Source organism: Triturus cristatus, chromosome 7 (assembly GCF_964204655.1).
Source record: "Triturus cristatus chromosome 7, aTriCri1.1, whole genome shotgun sequence".
NCBI lineage: Eukaryota > Metazoa > Chordata > Amphibia > Caudata > Salamandridae > Triturus > Triturus cristatus.
Window position 1 is genome coordinate 1,334,768,008 of NC_140590.1, and position 17,626 is coordinate 1,334,785,633.

Below are 17,626 nucleotides of genomic sequence, written 5' to 3' on the forward strand. Positions count from 1 at the left end.
ACCGCTTCACCCCCGCACACGTCATCTTCGTCCGTCGGCCCTGTCCTCCAGGGTAAAGTTTCTTCAAAGCCCACAGAGGCCTGCTGGGGTCTCCCACAGTTCTCCCTGCAATTTGGGACACCCCGCAGCTCGTTGTTTACAGATGCAGCAGGGAGGCTTGGGCTGCAGCGGCTGGGGAATCATGAGCAAGCGGGTGCCAGACACCAGGAGCTGAAGGAGGATTCGGAGGTGGAGGCGATGACATAAGGTGAGGGGGCGCCACATCAATCCCACAGAAATCCCCCAGAAAAACAACACCCAGCAACAACCCTCAGACCCCCTGCAGTTTTTTCTTTTTTGGGGAGGTCCGGGCTGTCTTGACCCAGTTAAAAGGCGCATATTGGAGCGCGCTGAAACATTGGAGGGACCGGCCGCACTGCCCAGCGGATTGCCGTGAGGAAAACGGCTTCATCTATCAGCTGTCTGCCGTGAGGGGAACGGCCTCGTTGTCCAGCCGCCACCGTGAGGGAAACGGCTCACCTGCTGACCACAACTCCGAGACTGCCTTGGACGGCACAGTCTGGTGACTCACTGCCCCACTGCCCCGCAGCCACATAAGCGCGCCCGCCCTCTTGCAACGCGGGACGCGCGGGCGAAGCCCAGGCAAAGGGCGGGCCGTCTGTGGCCGTCAGGGGCCAGAAGAGGCCGGGCTGGGCCATCCCGCTAACAATGTAGTTTTGCGTTACCTTGGAGCAGTCATCATCTCTAAGTGAGTAGAATCTTGGACTTGGACTCTGCTTATCATTAGGATATTATCTTCAGTATTTGGATTGTAAACTGGTATTGAAGTGGTGTATTAATTTACCCTGAATCAGGGTATCCCTGTGTCAAAAGTAATTTGTATAGGGTTATTTAGAAGTGTCGATATTGTACAATGCCCAGAAGGAAGCATGGAGGAGGCTCGGTGATGGTTGGGACCTTGGATGCTTATTTGACCAGGGCGGAGTTAGCTATCAATAAAGAGATCTCAATGACGGAGCGTAGACTATCACTGGACCCTAGTTTGGGTAGGTTACCTACTACGTCAGTACTAATGGATATCATGAACCAAACCACCTTGCCCTTAGCTTCAGAAAGGGTCCCTCAGGCTGAGGGTGATACATCTATACCAAACCGTAGTAGGCTCTCCGGGACTCCAGAATTGATATCTAGCCCTGTGAAGTACAAATTAAGGGGAAGAGAGCAGAAACAAAAAACTGTATCTACCTGTTCAAAAAAACTAAGTATCATTTCACAAAAAACCCGAGCAACTAAATTTCAGGGATACGCAGTTGCAGGGGAAAAAGTGTTGACAGTGGCAGAAATACATGACACGGAACAGGAGCCTCTAAGAGATTTAACTAACAATGCCCAGAATGATGGAGGAATATCTATTACTGGGCATGTTGAGGAAGATTTCTGGGGGAAATTAGAGGTTATGGTAAAAACTTTGTTAGAACCAATTTTATTAAAACTGTGTGGGGTGGAATCCAGGTTATTGCACCTGGAGTCCTCTATGTCCAATCTATCGAATATCGTAACTATAGTGGACTCACAGAACTCTGATATTCAACCAACAAATTTGATTGACAGAGGAGGCGGCAGCAATGATAGGGAGGTCGATCCAGCGCAGACTAATATAGGATCTAGTATTACTAGTGCCTTAAGTAACGCTAGGAGTGCCCCGAAAGAAAAGTCACCCATGGTACAATCCTTAGGTTCCAAAAGGAATCCCCTTATCCCTGTAGTAAATCAGAGGTTAGAGGAGGGAACCAGTGCACCGCGAAGACAAGCGGTCAATGATCTCCCCCCAGAAGCCACCCCTTATGTAATCATATTGGGACAAGTGCCTGCCCTTTCAGCAGGAGAGCATGAAAGCTATGAGCAACTGCTGAATAAAACAGCGTATTGGCTTAGTCAGAATACCCCTGGGGGAGCTAACCTTATTAACAACATAATCATGGTACGCAGGGTCAGCTGGATTGGCAGATCTAATAAACCAGTGTGCGGCGACTGTATTATTATTAATTTCAACAGCCCCTATATTGCGGGTCGCCTTTTATCAAGGGGAGTATGCCCACAGTCAACAGAGGATACCGCAATTAAACTATTACCCTTGGGTTTTTTTTATAGGCCAATACCCTGGAGGGATCGGGCAGGATTTAATCGGGAGGACAATCTTTCTTGGGGTGGCCGGTCTATGGTGGGACCTCATTTACATTCTGCTCCTCCTGTGTTGCCCCAGCCAATAAATAGCAGACTAAATAAGATCTGTCATAGACTCCCAATTCAGAATAGATATGAGACCCTGTCCGGTCTGGAAGCCTGTGATTGACTTGGGGAATCTGATATCTCAGGAAGTGGGAGTAAGACTGACTCAGGAGTGGCCGAGGAAAGACCACATAGGAAGAGTCGAAATAACTTCATCTCCTGGAATATTGCAGGGTTAGCTCCCAAGATAGTGAACCCCCTATGGATTACTTTTGTCAGACAATTTATGATAATTTGTCTGCAGGAAACTTGGTTGACTGAATGTAATTTTCTTCTAGAGGGATATAAGGCATATTTTGTACCAGCAATTGTATCTAACAGAGGGAGACCAAAGGAGGGATTGGTCATTTACGTTTCTGTAGCGCTGACATGCAAAGTTCGTGTTGTATCTTCCGCCGATTTGGGTATTCTTGCACTAACTCTGCAAAGTGGGAATTGTATGGTTGGTCTGATTAATTTTTATAATTCAGTTTCTACATGCTCCGATCAAAATCACATAACTGCTCTGAATAGTTTTATTAATAACTCTATGAGACATACTCTACATAATCTCATGGTTGTAGGTGATTTTAATGTTCATCCCTGCGGCAATCCCTTAGCTACAAGTATTTCTGAGTTGTGCTGTCCAAGAACTCAAGGCTTCCATTTTGAGCATTCAATTGAAGGGGAGTTGTTAAATGATATGATTAATGACCTCGACATGACATCAACCATGGCTTTGACGGACCCAAATATACGTTTTGTGGTGCCTACTTTTAAGGGCCATGGGAAGGGGACTTTTATTGACTTTGTGCTGATTACATCTTTTATGCAAAACTTTGTACACTCCTTCCAAATTGTCGAGAGTGAACATAGTGATCGTAACCCACTCTTACTTTACTTAACCAGTCCCTGGGTAACGAAACTAGGATCAAACCCCAAACGGGGGATTCTCAGCATGGCTGATGGGAAGCGAAGACTAAGATGGTCTCAAGTAATCCCGGAACTGTTCTACAATGATATAAAATCGGTATGTGCAGATGAAATAGTCATCTGCACACAGGGGGGACATCAACATACGAAGGTTCTAGTGGCTTTCCAGACTGTCATAGATAAGGTTACTGACTTGTTGACAGTACCAGCCAAGAAACAGATAAAAGTGGGCCCAAAATGGTTTGATCAGCAGTGTTCAAAAACAGCAAGAAGTTTGAGGGTTGCTCTTGCTTCTAGACCCAGAGTGCAAGCTGACGTAACAACTTGTTGTAGGGATTATAAAATAGCATTAGCTACACGTAAGGAAGTTTTAAGGTATGAGGCCTGGAATGAGTTATTGGACCCTGAAACACTCAAGGACAGCTCAAAGTTCTGGGGTATATTAAAAAAAACATTTCTTGCCCAGGAGATAGGAGCAGATCTTGAATGTTATATAACGAAGGAGGAATGGGAGGCCCATTTTGAGCAGATGTATGCCTGCCCCTATGAAGAGGATGATAGATTTGTATTTGGTTTTAACATTAAGAAGCTCAGGTTTGGGAGGGGTGAAATAATGGAAGGTATTGTAGGCTCAACAGCCGGTAAAGCTCCTGGTCCCGATGGGATCCCTCCCGATCTATTCAAGACTGACCCCTCTTTCTGGGCACCAATTTTGGAATCGTTTTTTAACGCCGCAGTTCAACTAGGTTGCCCTCAGTCTTGGGGGACTTCAACTATAATACCCGTCTTTAAAAAAGGGGATAAAAGCAGTCCACACTGCTACAGACCTATTTCACTCCTAGACTCCATGGTGAAAGTAATGGGTAGGGTCCTCCTGCAAAGGCTCACCTCTTGGGTAGAGGACAATAATATCATGTCCGACTCCCAGTATGAGTTTTGTAGAGGCCGATCCACGACCACTCAATGTCTGAACTTATACTTGATTTTAAGTAAATATACAGTGGTTTATAAGGGGACTGTCCACCTAGCCTTCATGGACTTTGTGGTAAATAAATTAATTACCTTATCTGAATTTCTATAATTATTAAGAATAATAATAATAATAAATGAATCGAGGAGTCCGAGGTATTCAAGTAAACTGGGCTTTATTCAATAACTCGAGTTAAGGGAGAACTCCGTCACCCATGCAGGTTCGGGAGGGGTCTGGAGCTTTATTCACGGGATACAGTATTTATACAGTACATCACAAGTCATTGGGAGGAGCCCTCCTAGTTCCTAGCAAAAAGACCTTGCAAATTACATTGCTCAAGACACATAAGCAAAACACAGATAAGCGCGTACTGTTCAAGGAAGCAGCCTGGGAGGATGTTCTCAGAGGGTGGGGGGAGTCTCATGCGTGTGGAAACAGGATGGATGTGGTGAGTGAGCGATAGGTGGGCTGGTGCCTGGGGGACACAAGATAAACTTGTTTTTCTCAGAAAAAGAGCCGGCGGGTAGGCTATCTCTCAGAGTCGGTTTGACCACAAAAATGCGTGGGTGCAACTGACTGAACACCAGGTGCAAATTTGAGGAAATACTTGAACTGGCTGACCCTGCGCAAGCTGAAGTGAATTTTCAGATGGATGTTGTGTCTAAGATGGATGCTGTATAGAATTGATTAGAGCAGCAGAGAAAGGAAAGTGTGCGAGGGGACAGAACCGGGAACGCGATCTTTTTAATTTTTCATTCCCCATTCCCTCCTTGTTCCCAAGCGCAACTTATTTTTCTTTTCAGGCCACTTCCATGGCCATGAGACCGTCCACATGGGCTTGCAGCATCATTTTCTCATTTTCTTTTGCTCTGTTAATTGGTTTTGGGACGAGGCATGTAGCACAGAGACCGCATAAAGCGGGGGCGCACTGGACACAGAGACAGCAGGACAATACTACCATCAACACGAGGCCTAGCACTGAAAGTACCTTCCAGCCCCATGCTGATAACACACCCCATAACCATCCCATTAGTGTCCAGGAGCCGGGCTCTTGGTGTATGTCTGCAGCTATTTTGTGCAATTTGGAAATTGCCGCATAGACTGATGGAGAGTTATCAGGAATATACACACAGCAACTAGACCCGATCAATTTACATGCTCCGCCCCGGTCAGCCAATATGACATCAAGAAAAAGACGATTTTCGAGAGTTACCATCCTTATGGCCGTCTGTTCCTCGGTCAAGTTTCCGAGGCAGATATGGTCTGATTGATGACAGCCTCCATAGTCCTAGTAGGTCTACGTATCAATTTACTATTTTGTACAGGGCCTATGAAAAAGAAGAATCCCTTATTAAAATCGGTATATTGTTCCCAAGTCGTTTCCGTCTGATCAACCCCTGAGGTATCAATTGATCTTTTCCTTTGCTTGTGCTGATACAGCTGGAGATCCTTATGATAGGAAGCGGGTGCTATAAAGACTGGTGGGTGGAGAAATGCTATGTAGCATGTGCCGCCCCACCCTTGAGGTAATCGAAAATAGGCCGTGGAGCCACATACAAAATAAGTGTGTTGGGAGGCTAAGAAAGAGGACTTACCCCAATCCACAAAATCCAGTATTGTGGAGCAATCACTGTGTCCTAATTTCAGGGACCCATTATTCCTGATACACAGATGGCCTTTAGTTGGTGTTACCAATATAGAGGGAGGGCCATTATTCTTTTTGGATCTTGTGTTTAGGATCTGGAATGTCTTAGTCTTATTATCTCTTTGGTATTCTCCTTGTTCTAACGTGAACCCTCTTGCTTGCGGGTCACCGTTATCATCAGGGTAACAGGCTTTGTTCATGACAGCATTCAAATTTCCCCATGGCCATCCGTTTTTACAAGAATTCTTTTCATCGGGGCAGACTAAGGAGACATTTGTGATCACTCTCAGGGCATCCCAAGCCTGGCATGACCCATTATAGGAGAAGGGTAAGGGGGAGAGAGGCATTCCCCCCTTATTCTGGTGGGCTGGGAGTCGGCCACAAATCCAGCAATTTGTCGTATTGCTGACCTGAAAGGTATGATGTAACATCTGTATAAAGGTATTATTCTGTAAGGCCAGCCTGTGACTCTGCTCGTGGGAGGGTAAAGTATGGTGTGTGTGTTCTTCAGATGTGTTAACGTATCCTTGTTGGTGTTTTGATGATGTCTCAGAGGGGAAAGCAACATGCAGTATCCACCCCACACATGTCAATATGACACATATTAAAAACAAAACCATCAAAGCCATAATGCATCTGCTATGCAACATTTTGCAATACTTCCTTTTCATTGTAACCTTTTTACTTGGCCCCTGGGCCATCTGCCGTAATGCAGCAACCATCGTTTGACCGCTTCACCAGTCAGTTTATACCAACTGGACTTAATTGATCAAAGCCTGAGCTGTTTTGGCAGACCGCAATTTTGAACGATAAGTCTGTTGGGGGGTAGGGTCCAAAAGAGGGGGTAAATATTCGGTATTTGTTTTATCCTGAGCAATGTCCTCAGTGTTCCTAAAGTACTTTTTACAATGGCTGGCGTGAAGCCATCCTTTCCTCCCTTAGGGGGAATTGTCCTTTGTCATGGATATCGGTACCGGACATTTCAGTCTCAAACTGTATGTAACGTTGTCTGAAATCTAGAATTTTAGTAATAAATTCTTCGGCCCTTGTTGACCAGAGGCCATCTATACAGTCACATAATAGGTGGTGTATTTTCTTGGGTGCGGGACATGTTGTTTCGTACAATGTTGCAACATGAACATGCCCGCTATTCTTTGGTCAGATAGAGATAAAGAGAGAATTATCTGTCCTATTATATCGGGGTCGTAAAGTCGATGTTGGCTAATCCAATCAGTAGCCGACCGTGCTATTTCGTTTTCATGTCGTGTAAAAGGTGGGTCGTCATTGAGCCAGTGTTCTAACGACTGGACGGTGGACTGAAACAATCTATCAGAGGTCGTATCCTGTCTGACGGCTTTAGGTTGGACAGGGGGAGGAGGGGGGGGGGGAAAATCCGGAATAGCGACGGGCCAGTCCCAGGAATGGGGTTCCGTTTTCCTCTTCCCCATCTTTCCCCTGTTCTGAAACAGTCTGATCTTTCCCTGTCCTGATGTATGGTAAAGACATGACCTATTAATCGTGTTAGTATTTCATCTGGACGTCTGTGTTGGGTAAATTTGGACTGTTCAAGTATGTCACTTAGGTCCATCAAATAGTTGGGGACCTCGTAGTCTACTGAGTCCAATACCCTAATAAAAAAGGACACTGCGAATTGCAACATAATCTGTTTCATGGCAACAGTTCTGTTCTTCATCATTGTCACCAAAACCTGTTCTTTTTCTCCGGTTCGGAGGTAATCAAAAAGCGCGTCCAGTTGGGGATCGATATTCGGGATTTTCTGGAGGTCAATGAGGGCTTGTCTCACTCTCCGAGATATTGGAGCCATTCTGCCTGTTCCGGGACACTCATCATAGGGACATTCTGAAAAAGGAATGTCAACTTTATTCTTTGTCCCGTCTTTCACATCGTCTGGGGGAGGAGCGGTGGCCATTTGGCCACCCGTTAATATTGGTGGTTTTTAATGTGGGACTTGTTGTTGAACCACATAAGGCGGGGGAGTTTCTATCAAGTAAGAGGACACAAAATCCTCTGGGGAAGTTATTTTTATCCTTCCCATTTTCTCCTGGACGGACAACTCTTCACTCGTCTCTAGGGGCAAGACGGGGTAAATTCCATCAACAAGGGCGCTCTTTTCTCTTTCTTGTTGCTCAGTAATAACTCTCTCGCCTTCTTCCTGTAATTTATTTTCCTTAGCCTGTTCCGACATTTTCCTCCCCTTTTCAACTTTAGTTTGTTCTTTCTGATACCTCCTATACGCTTCCTTGCGCCATAATTCAATTGCCTTCTCTTGTGTAGGCCTTACTTTCTTTTTCCACAACTGTTATTCTACTGCCATAATACACTCCATGTCCCACGTACCTGTAGAGGGCCACCTAAGTCTGAGTTCTAGATGTTTTGTATAATCAGACCAAAGATCCAAGAACATTACCCCTTCGATACCATGTTTAGTATACATGAAGTGTCCAAGTGTATGTCTAGGTGGGACCGGAACGGCCTGTTCTAATAACCTTTTCTTGTTACTTAACCCTCGTAGTTTGGAGAATAAGGGCATTTTGGAACACTATAACTGGATTTTATCGAATGATTACGAAAACAATATACTTGATATCTTTATACACTGTGTAGGCAGTGCAACTTTACAGTGTTCTGTCACAGAACCCGTCTTTATACATTCCCAGTAGTACTCACCGAGAAGCAGAACTTGAAGACCTGGTCATCGGACTGGAGCGCTGCGCAGTGGACTGGGGAACAATGGGACTCTGGAAACCTCGGACTCGACAACTTCACTGGTTGGGCTCTGGGTCGGGACACTCCGCCATCTTCTTCACCGCCTCGTGGGGATGTTTAGTCGCAGCCTGTCTCCTCCTCGGCACGAGGGAGTCGGTGGGAATACCCCACTTCTTGTGCACTTGAGAGTCCCTTGAGGGTCCGAAAGGGACAAAGACCGGACCTAGATCTCCGGCGCGTGGGGAAGGGGGAGTGTCCCTGTTCGGGTGCCAGTTAATGTGGTAAATAAATTAATTACCTTATCTGAATTTCTATAATTATTAAGAATAATAATAATAAATGAATCGAGGAGTCCGAGGTATTCAAGTAAACTGAGCTTTATTCAAAAACTCGAGTTAAGGGAGAGCTCCGTCACCCATGCAGGTTCGGGATACAGTATTTATACAGTACATCACAAGTCATTGGGAGGAGCCCTCCTAGTTCCTAGCAAAAAGACCTTGCAAATTAACATTGCTCAAGACACATAAGCAAAACACAGATAAGCGCATACTGTTCAAGGAAGCAGCCTGGGGGGATGTTCTCAGAGGGTGGGGGGAGTCTCATGCGTGTGGAAACAGGATGGATGTGGTGAGTGAGCGATATGCGGGCTGGCGCCTGGGGGACACGAGATAAACTTGTTTTTCTCAGAAAAAGAGCCGGCGGGTAGGCTATCTCTCAGAGTCGGTTTGACCACAAAAATGCGTGGGTGCAACTGACTGAACACCAGGTGCAAATTTAAGGAAATACTTGAACTGGCTGAACCTGCGCAAGCTGAAGTGAATTCTAAGATGGATGCTGTGTCTAAGATGGATGCTGTATAGAATTGATTAGAGCAGCAGAGAAAGGAAAGTGTGCGAGGGGACAGAACCGGGAACGCGATCTTTTAAATTTTTAATTCCTCAACTTGTCCTCAGCTTTTGACTGTGTGAACAGGAAGAAGCTCTGGCAGTCCATGAGGGCAAAGGGGGTTGATGGAGGCATTGTGGATTTTTTAGAAGATCTACATAGATCCACCAGAGCAAATGTTAGATTTTCTCAGGATCTGAGCGTGACTAAGGACTTCAAAATCAAAAGGGGAGTCCGACAAGGTTGTATACTGGCACCCTTTTTGTTAAATTTTTATATTAATGACTTAGATAGTTTTTTGCAGGAAGTAGGGGCCGATTGTCCCAGAGTGGGGCGCCGGGGTATCCCGGTCCTACTATATGCGGACGATGCGGTCCTTATATCTAGGACTGAAAGAGGTCTCCAAGCACTCTTAACTGCTTTTAAATCTTTTATGTCAGACAGGGATCTCACAATAAATAACTCCAAATCATTCATTATGCAGGTAGGCCAAACCCCCAAAAAGAATTTTCAATTTAATGTGGGCAATGAAAAGATTCCCATCTCTAGCACGTTCTCCTATCTCGGTGTCCTTTTTGACAACAAATTGAATTGGGGCCCGTACATTCTGAAAAAAGAAAGGGGACTTTACTAGGGTGAACGCAGCTATCTTTAATTTTTCCTCGAAACTGGGGAAAAAGCCTACTGGTGCAATGTTGCAATTATATAATGCCAAATCAGTGGCAATGGCATCTTTTGTAAGTGAAATTTGGGGGTATAGCTCGGGTGAGCGGTTACAGATTGTGGAGAATACTTTCCTGAAACGCTTACTGTGTCTCCCACAAGGTACATCTAATTTAGCTGTTCATGAGGAGTTGGGTGTACAGTATATCAATGATATTTTTTCCCTGCGACCATTGATTTGCTGGTTAAAACTATGGTTAAACCCAGATATCCCCCTAACGCACATGATCTTAAAAGATTGCTTGTCTATGGATAACTCATCTGCTGTACCCTGGCTGAATTATATCAGGAAAGGTTTTTTAAGCTTAGGGCGGGGTGAGCTATTCGAAACTACCGAATGTATTATTAAGGGGGATGTGGAGGCAATAAAAATAGCCTTCATGATGGACAGGAAAATGATGAGGGAAGCTAAGGAGGCACAGAAATCAAGCGTCAGGACTTTTCTTATGTTAAAAACAACTCCACACACTGAGCCTTACCTAATGGGATCTCTGTCTTCTCATGAGAAATTTTTATGAACTAGATTTCGGATGAATTTATTTCATCATTTGCTTGTCAGACCATATATTTCGTTTTTTAATAAAGAAGCAGCATCCTGCGGCTCAACGGAAAGTCTCCGCAGGACATGCTGCATTTTATGTTTTTATGTAAATTTTACGAATTTCCCCTCAAACGCTATCTGGTCCCACTTTTAAAGAAACTTGATTTTTATCAGATCAGACCTGCCATGATGTATTTACAACTACTATGTAGTGACAGTATTCTTTTTGTATTAGAGTTTTTAAAGTTGGCTATTAAATATAGAAAATGCCTGGATTTATAAGTATGTACCGCCTAAAATTCCTGCTAACTCAGCACTGATGTATCCTAATGATGAACTTATTCCCAATATTTACTCTTATTGTGTCGTACTTGTGTGTACTTTTATGGTTTGTTTTATCAAAACCGAAATAAAGTTTTTATTGATTGATTGATTGAGTTGGGCGCTACCCGAAAGTAGTTTTGTGAAGCGACCTTTGTACAAATTGGTCTGTTCACAAAAAAGATTCAGAATGGGGCACAAACCAACCTACCTTATTAATATTCCTGAGGAATAATGCAAATTGCCACTCAGTCCGATTGGAGGCCATCACATGGATGGTGACCTGCTTTGATCAGCAGACCACCATGTCTGTGTGTGATTACCTCTCAATAACGAAAACATATTTTTTGTAATGCACCCCTTTTTCCTTTAAGCAATTGCGACTGTGTTTACCACTGAACCAATGCCTAGTCCCAAACAAACTTTTTAATTCAGATTCACAAAAAGGAAGGGGTCTCAAGTGTACCCCTTCCATTTTGTTAATGCATTGCCACTACAAAACAGGAGTCAGTAATTTTTCAATGCTTAGATAGGATTATGTCACAAAACATTGACACATCATATACCGATTCACAATTTGGAATGGATGCCTACAACAATTTCCCTTCCAATTTGCTAACTGATATCCCCCTACAAAGTAATTTTAGGAGTCTGTAAAAGTTTTTAACATTCAAGAAGAGTTTATCCAAGCCCCCCCAAAATTCAATACGTTTCCCAATGTGGCTATATTTGGAGTTGGGATTGTTAATCTAAACCCCTCTCCCCACGCCAAAATCCAACAGTTTATCCAATGTGGCTATGTTTGACCGCCAAAGTCCAATATTTTCCCCAGTGTATCTATGTTTGGAGTGGGAATATGGGAATAGTACATCCAACCCTTACTACTTCCCCAAACTCATCATGGTTCCAAATAGGATTCCAATCACGTAACAAGCAACACCATTAATAATTTCAGAGAGGCTCTTGATATAAAACTATTAATACACGTGAATACTACACACTTTCCTCAATATGGCTACGTTTGTACTAAGACTAGTTTTCTAATTCTCACCAAAGTCCACCATTTTCCTAAGTGCAGCAGAGGATAATAAATATAACTTTTGCAAAGTCCAACAATTTCTCTAATGTGGCTAGGTTTGTAAAAATATGTCAACATTTTACCTACTATTTATAAAAGGTTTAAACATTTTTGACACTGTTTCACTTTTAATTTTCAGTAATAAATTAGATTTTAATTAAAAATGTTTATTGACAATACTATGTTTTATTTATTAGCAAATATGTTTAAAGTCCAGGTAAGTTTTAACATATATATTATTTGCATATACAATTTTGTTCAAATTTAATACAATTTTACATGCATTATATTTTTCCCATTTCTTTAGTACAAAGTTTCAAAATTTTTCATTTACATTTCTATGCTTTATGTTTATATGTGTTTTCATATATCACAAGTACTGTACATAAAATATTTTTAATTTGACAGTTTTTCATATTTAAATGTAAGACATTTGGTCTGGCATTATTTATATATTTTAACAACTTTTTAGCTTTTTGTACACTTTTTATAAAAAATATTTAGTACTTGCGTTCATTTATTGCATTGGTTTTTGTCCTTTTTTCAATTGAATTACTCTGCAATTTTCTTGCCACTCAATTTATTTTGTAGTCTGTTTTCATCCATTTTGGATGCCATTGACTATGCAGGGTTCCTCGTAGCTAATCTCAGGTAAAGATTAGTTCAATGTTTTGTCTATTTTCTAAGCTTAGTGAGATTAGCTTTTCTATGTTTTTGCGATTTTTATGTTATATTTAGCGTGGGGTTTAGTTGCAGTTAGTGGCGCTTTTGGTAGGGCTAACTAAGTTATTTTTTTATGGTGGATGTGTTTTATTTATTTTTACAAAGGAATCACCTTTTTCTTCCCAATTATTTATTTTATTTTCCTTGTGTTCTGTGGGTTGCAGGAAGCTTTTTTATTTTGTAATTCTTTGGGGGTTTGGAAGGCTTCCCTGGATGTTTTGTCGTTGAAATCCACGGATTTCATCTTTTAAATGTATCTTTACATTTTTGGGCCAATATTTGGAGCAGGTTTTTAATGGCTTATGGATTTTATTTGGATATCATATTGTGTACAGAGGTCTTCAGCTACAAAATATGATATGCATTTTTTATCATATTTATTTGTTAGGTGACAGATTTATTATATTATATTTGTATTTTCTCTATGATTCTGTAATCCTGTTTAATTTAATTTCGCTATAGTATGTAGTGTTTTTGAGCTATGAATGCTGCATGTTTATTGTGTTCTTTAGTATTTTCTTTAACTAATAAATATCATAATTTTTTATCCTCCTAATTTAAATGTTGTTTTTATTATTTTTTTAGAGTGATATAAATTAAGAGAGATGTCATTAATCATAAAATTGTTTTGGCTGTTATTTATTTTGCTCATTTGGGGCATCATTAGGATTTCCGCCCACCATCCTGACATAAAAAGGGACCGCGTGCCATAAGTTTGGCGGTCCCGTGGGGGTGATTAGGGAGCACCCGCCACACTGGTGGGAGCATCCTGCATTTTCAACATTGCGGCGGGCGGTGCTTTCAGCATCACCCGCCACAATGCCAAAAATGCATGTTGCGCATATGCATGCACAACGTGGCAGGCACCGCACGGTGCCTGCCATGTTGTGCATGCACAAGCAGGTAACCCCCATGTGCCCCCCACCCCCCAACATCCTGGGGGCCCGCAATGGGCCCCCAACTTGAAAATTCGTATGCCTTTCCATGGCGGCAAGGCCGCCACGGAAAGGTTGCCTCCCACCTGCATCCTGATATGGATGGAAGTGTCTAGCAGACACCGCCACCATATTAAACCCTTTTCCGCCTGGTCAACTTGTTGACTGGGCGGAAAAGCGGCGGACGGTCTGTCCGTCCGCCACGGTACCCCCCGCCATACTAATATGGCAGGGGGGAAATGGGTGGTGGGCGGGGCAGGATGTAGGGCGGATCGCCACCGCCACATCCTAATGGACCCCTTCGTTTTTAGTTTAAGTTTTATTTTTGTGATATTTTTGTAGTAGCTTTTTGGGCATTGTTTCGAAGTAGGGCACGACTTGGTTATTAGTAAATAATTGCACCTTGCATGCTAGCATTTCATGCATTTGGCTAGATTGTTTGGATATTTATGGTTTTCATTGTGTTATGGATTGTTGTATTCTTAGCTCTTGGTAATTTTTTGCTCCATGGATTATTTCTAGAAATTTGGTGTAGGGTGGCTTCTTCAAAGTGTTTCTTGGAAGGAATTCTACCCCCCTTCCACTCCAGTTAGTTTCAACTTCCAGAGAGATTAATGCTATCATAGACATTCCACCATGGAATGTTAACTTTTGGTTAGCATCTGCATCCTGCTCGATGCAGGGGGCCAATTCAAGTATTTTCAAAAGAGTCAATCAGTGGGAAAAGTTTGTTAAAATTTCTTTGGTAGTAAGGGGATTCTATTAACATGTCATGATGTTTGGTTGTTTCTGTGGCATTTAAGTAGGATGCCATTATGCTTTTTATTTTATATGCAAATTCTGCTTTTGTGTCATATTCTATACCAAATGTTTATTTTTGTAGGTGCCTCACTATGCTTTGATTAAAATGGTAGTAGCACAATTATATTGTTGTATATGTGTAACGTTTAGGGTTGTCAAAATTATAGCATGTTTAAAATCAATAATGATTGGTTGGGTTTTGTAATTATTTGTATTTATTTAATAGTCTTAAGAGTTTGTATAAGTGGCATTTTACTTGTTTAGCAATAGTGCATATACATAAAAGGCACACTTGTACTATGTATTGTGTATATGTGTGTAAATGTTACTGGGCACGATTTAAATGTCCTGCCCAACATCCATGTATTGCATTGTTTAAGGGTAGTACGCTATTCTTATTGCAGAGACAATTATTCTTTTTTCATTGCTATCTATCTTTGTCATGTAATAAGAAATTTTGGTTAGCATGTGTTATTTCTAGGGTTGAGTGCAACTCACATAATTTACTGTAGCCTAATTATACAAAATTACAACAGCAAAATAATACATAATTTTGTTACATTTTGTGAGGAGCATAACCCAGCATTTAGAACTATTTTCTTAGAGAAAACCGGAACCTTGCATCCAAAATGGACCCCAAGAATACTTTTTGTGCGGAGAAAATATTGCTATATGCAGAACATGATACATAAGCAGCCATCCGCCACTCATTCTTACGAACTTAATTGTACCTGTTCTCTTGCGGTAGGAGTTTTGTGCCAGATTATTTTGCAAACTGGCATAATCACATAATTTGTGGTCATTTCCCATCAAAAGAGGAACACAAAATTGTTCCGATTACTCGAACACAATTGAAATTTGCCCAGGCCTAGCTATTTCTACATTGTAGCCTAATGGCTAGAGCGGTCAACCTTAAAGCTGGGGAACTGGATTTGAGTCTGGGCAAATCACTTAATCACCCTCTACATAACAAAATGAATGTGTCCATCTATAATGCAACTGGAGCTCATGTAAAGTGTTCTGATACCTTCAGGACGAGTTTGCGCTATATAAACTAAAAAAAAATAATAATAGTTTTGGTTATTTTTATTTATTGTATGTTCTTGGTGTTCTTGATTTTTTCCATGAAACAACCCTTGTCTTTTGTATGAGTTTTTTTTAGATTTTCTATGGTAGGGAGTTGCTCAGTTGCTTCTTCGTGAATTATATTTATTAGTATAGTTCCTGTGGGCTCTTCTGAGTGTGTGCTTACCTCTCTTAAGTACTGTAGGACATTCCTAGCTTGAATTTCAGCCAAATTTAGAGGGTAATTGTGTTCATTTTCAATAATGTCATGTACAGTATTATTGTGTGCATTTCCAATCAATTCTTTCACTAGAAGTTCTTTCTTTACTGTAGGTGTATCCCCCATAATCTCATAATAGCTTACCCTTTTGTGGTTTGATATGTGCTGCAGTTTTTTACATTATATCTGTGGATTACAAAATAATTATATGTTATTTTTATGCATATCATGTCTTATTAAAAATAATAGGAACATTTTATAACATAACACATTTTACATTATTTACGTAATGAGTTTAGTATTTCCTTTTTGGAGAGGTATAGTTTGTGTTTGATGGAGGGTTGTTTTTTGTACTGCTAGAAAGAGGTTATATTGTTGTTGAAGTGAAATTTTATTTTGTTTGTATATTTATTGGCTATTTTAAATTTTCAAAAATGGTTTGTCATTAATTCTCACATTTTGATTTGTCTTTATTGCAATATGACTTTCTTTCATTTTGTGGCTAGTTTTGCACTTTTTGAGATACACTTTAGAAATAATTGTTTGTTTATTTTGTATATAAAAATATTTACTTTTTGCAGTTAAGTTTAAGTTTCAGCTATTAATTTAGTACATATTTTTTATTTGCAGGGGCTTTATTTTTTTAGAGCATTGTAGCATTCTGCATGTGATGCAACACGGCTATTTAAAACCCTTTCCCTTATGACATCAACCCAGAAAACCCCTACCCCTATTTACTCATATCAACCTGCATCGGTGGGGCCAATGACATCGAATACACACATTTTCTCAGTTTTCTGGATTAATGATAATTAGATGAGCTGCAGGACAAATGGGGTACCTTATTAAAATGACCGAATATACACGATACGCATTTTATAAAATTATCCTTATAAATTGTTGGTTCTAAACATCAAGGTGCTCCGCTATTCGGTCGATGGACCAACTAGTAGAATCAGTTGATGGTGATTAAGTCCAGCTCAATCATAATACAACCATTAACATTTACTAATCATTTTAATCAAAGAATCACAGACTCAATTTAGAGTTAGCATATGATGTTATCTGAATTCATTGAAATGAAAGTAAATAAGTAAAATTTTATGAAGCAAATACATTTAATATTATCAGTAAGCATTTAGGTAAAAATGAAAATAGAAACAGAAAATACTCATTGCCCTTGGCCATAGGGCGACGAAGAGAATGGTTCACCAGAAAGAAGAATGAACCACAGATCACAGAATAGATCTCCCAACACTGACTAACTGTCCCTCTAACCTCCTCGGACGCAATTCCCTCCCGGGGCAATTCCTGGACGGTCTCGTTCCTACTCCCCATCAAAGTTCGAAGTCCAAAAATGACAGAGTCTCGTGCTGTCTCAGGATAGGAAAATGAAGGAATGTCTGACAGCAACCACCAAACCACCATCATCTCATAATGTAAGCGCAGACTCATTTTATACCCTTTACTCTAACTTGCTACACTCAAAATTAAAATCTTTAGGGGCTGAATTCATTCTAATTGGTCCATTGGAGCGGTGGTGATGGTCACCTCATCGCCCTCCTTGTTCGTACTGGTTTTGCAAACAATAAGTGCATACAGTAGTTCTCATGATCCACAATGTCCAAAGTAAATTTTAACTTGTTAATGAATTTGTAACAACTCTGATGGTCATCTTCTGTAGCTCAATTCTCCCATCCGTTCCCATGCATACATGCTGAACTCTTGGCACGACTCTCGTTTCAGGTCAGGCTGGCCTTGACATCTCTCACTCCGGGCAGAGGCCTCATA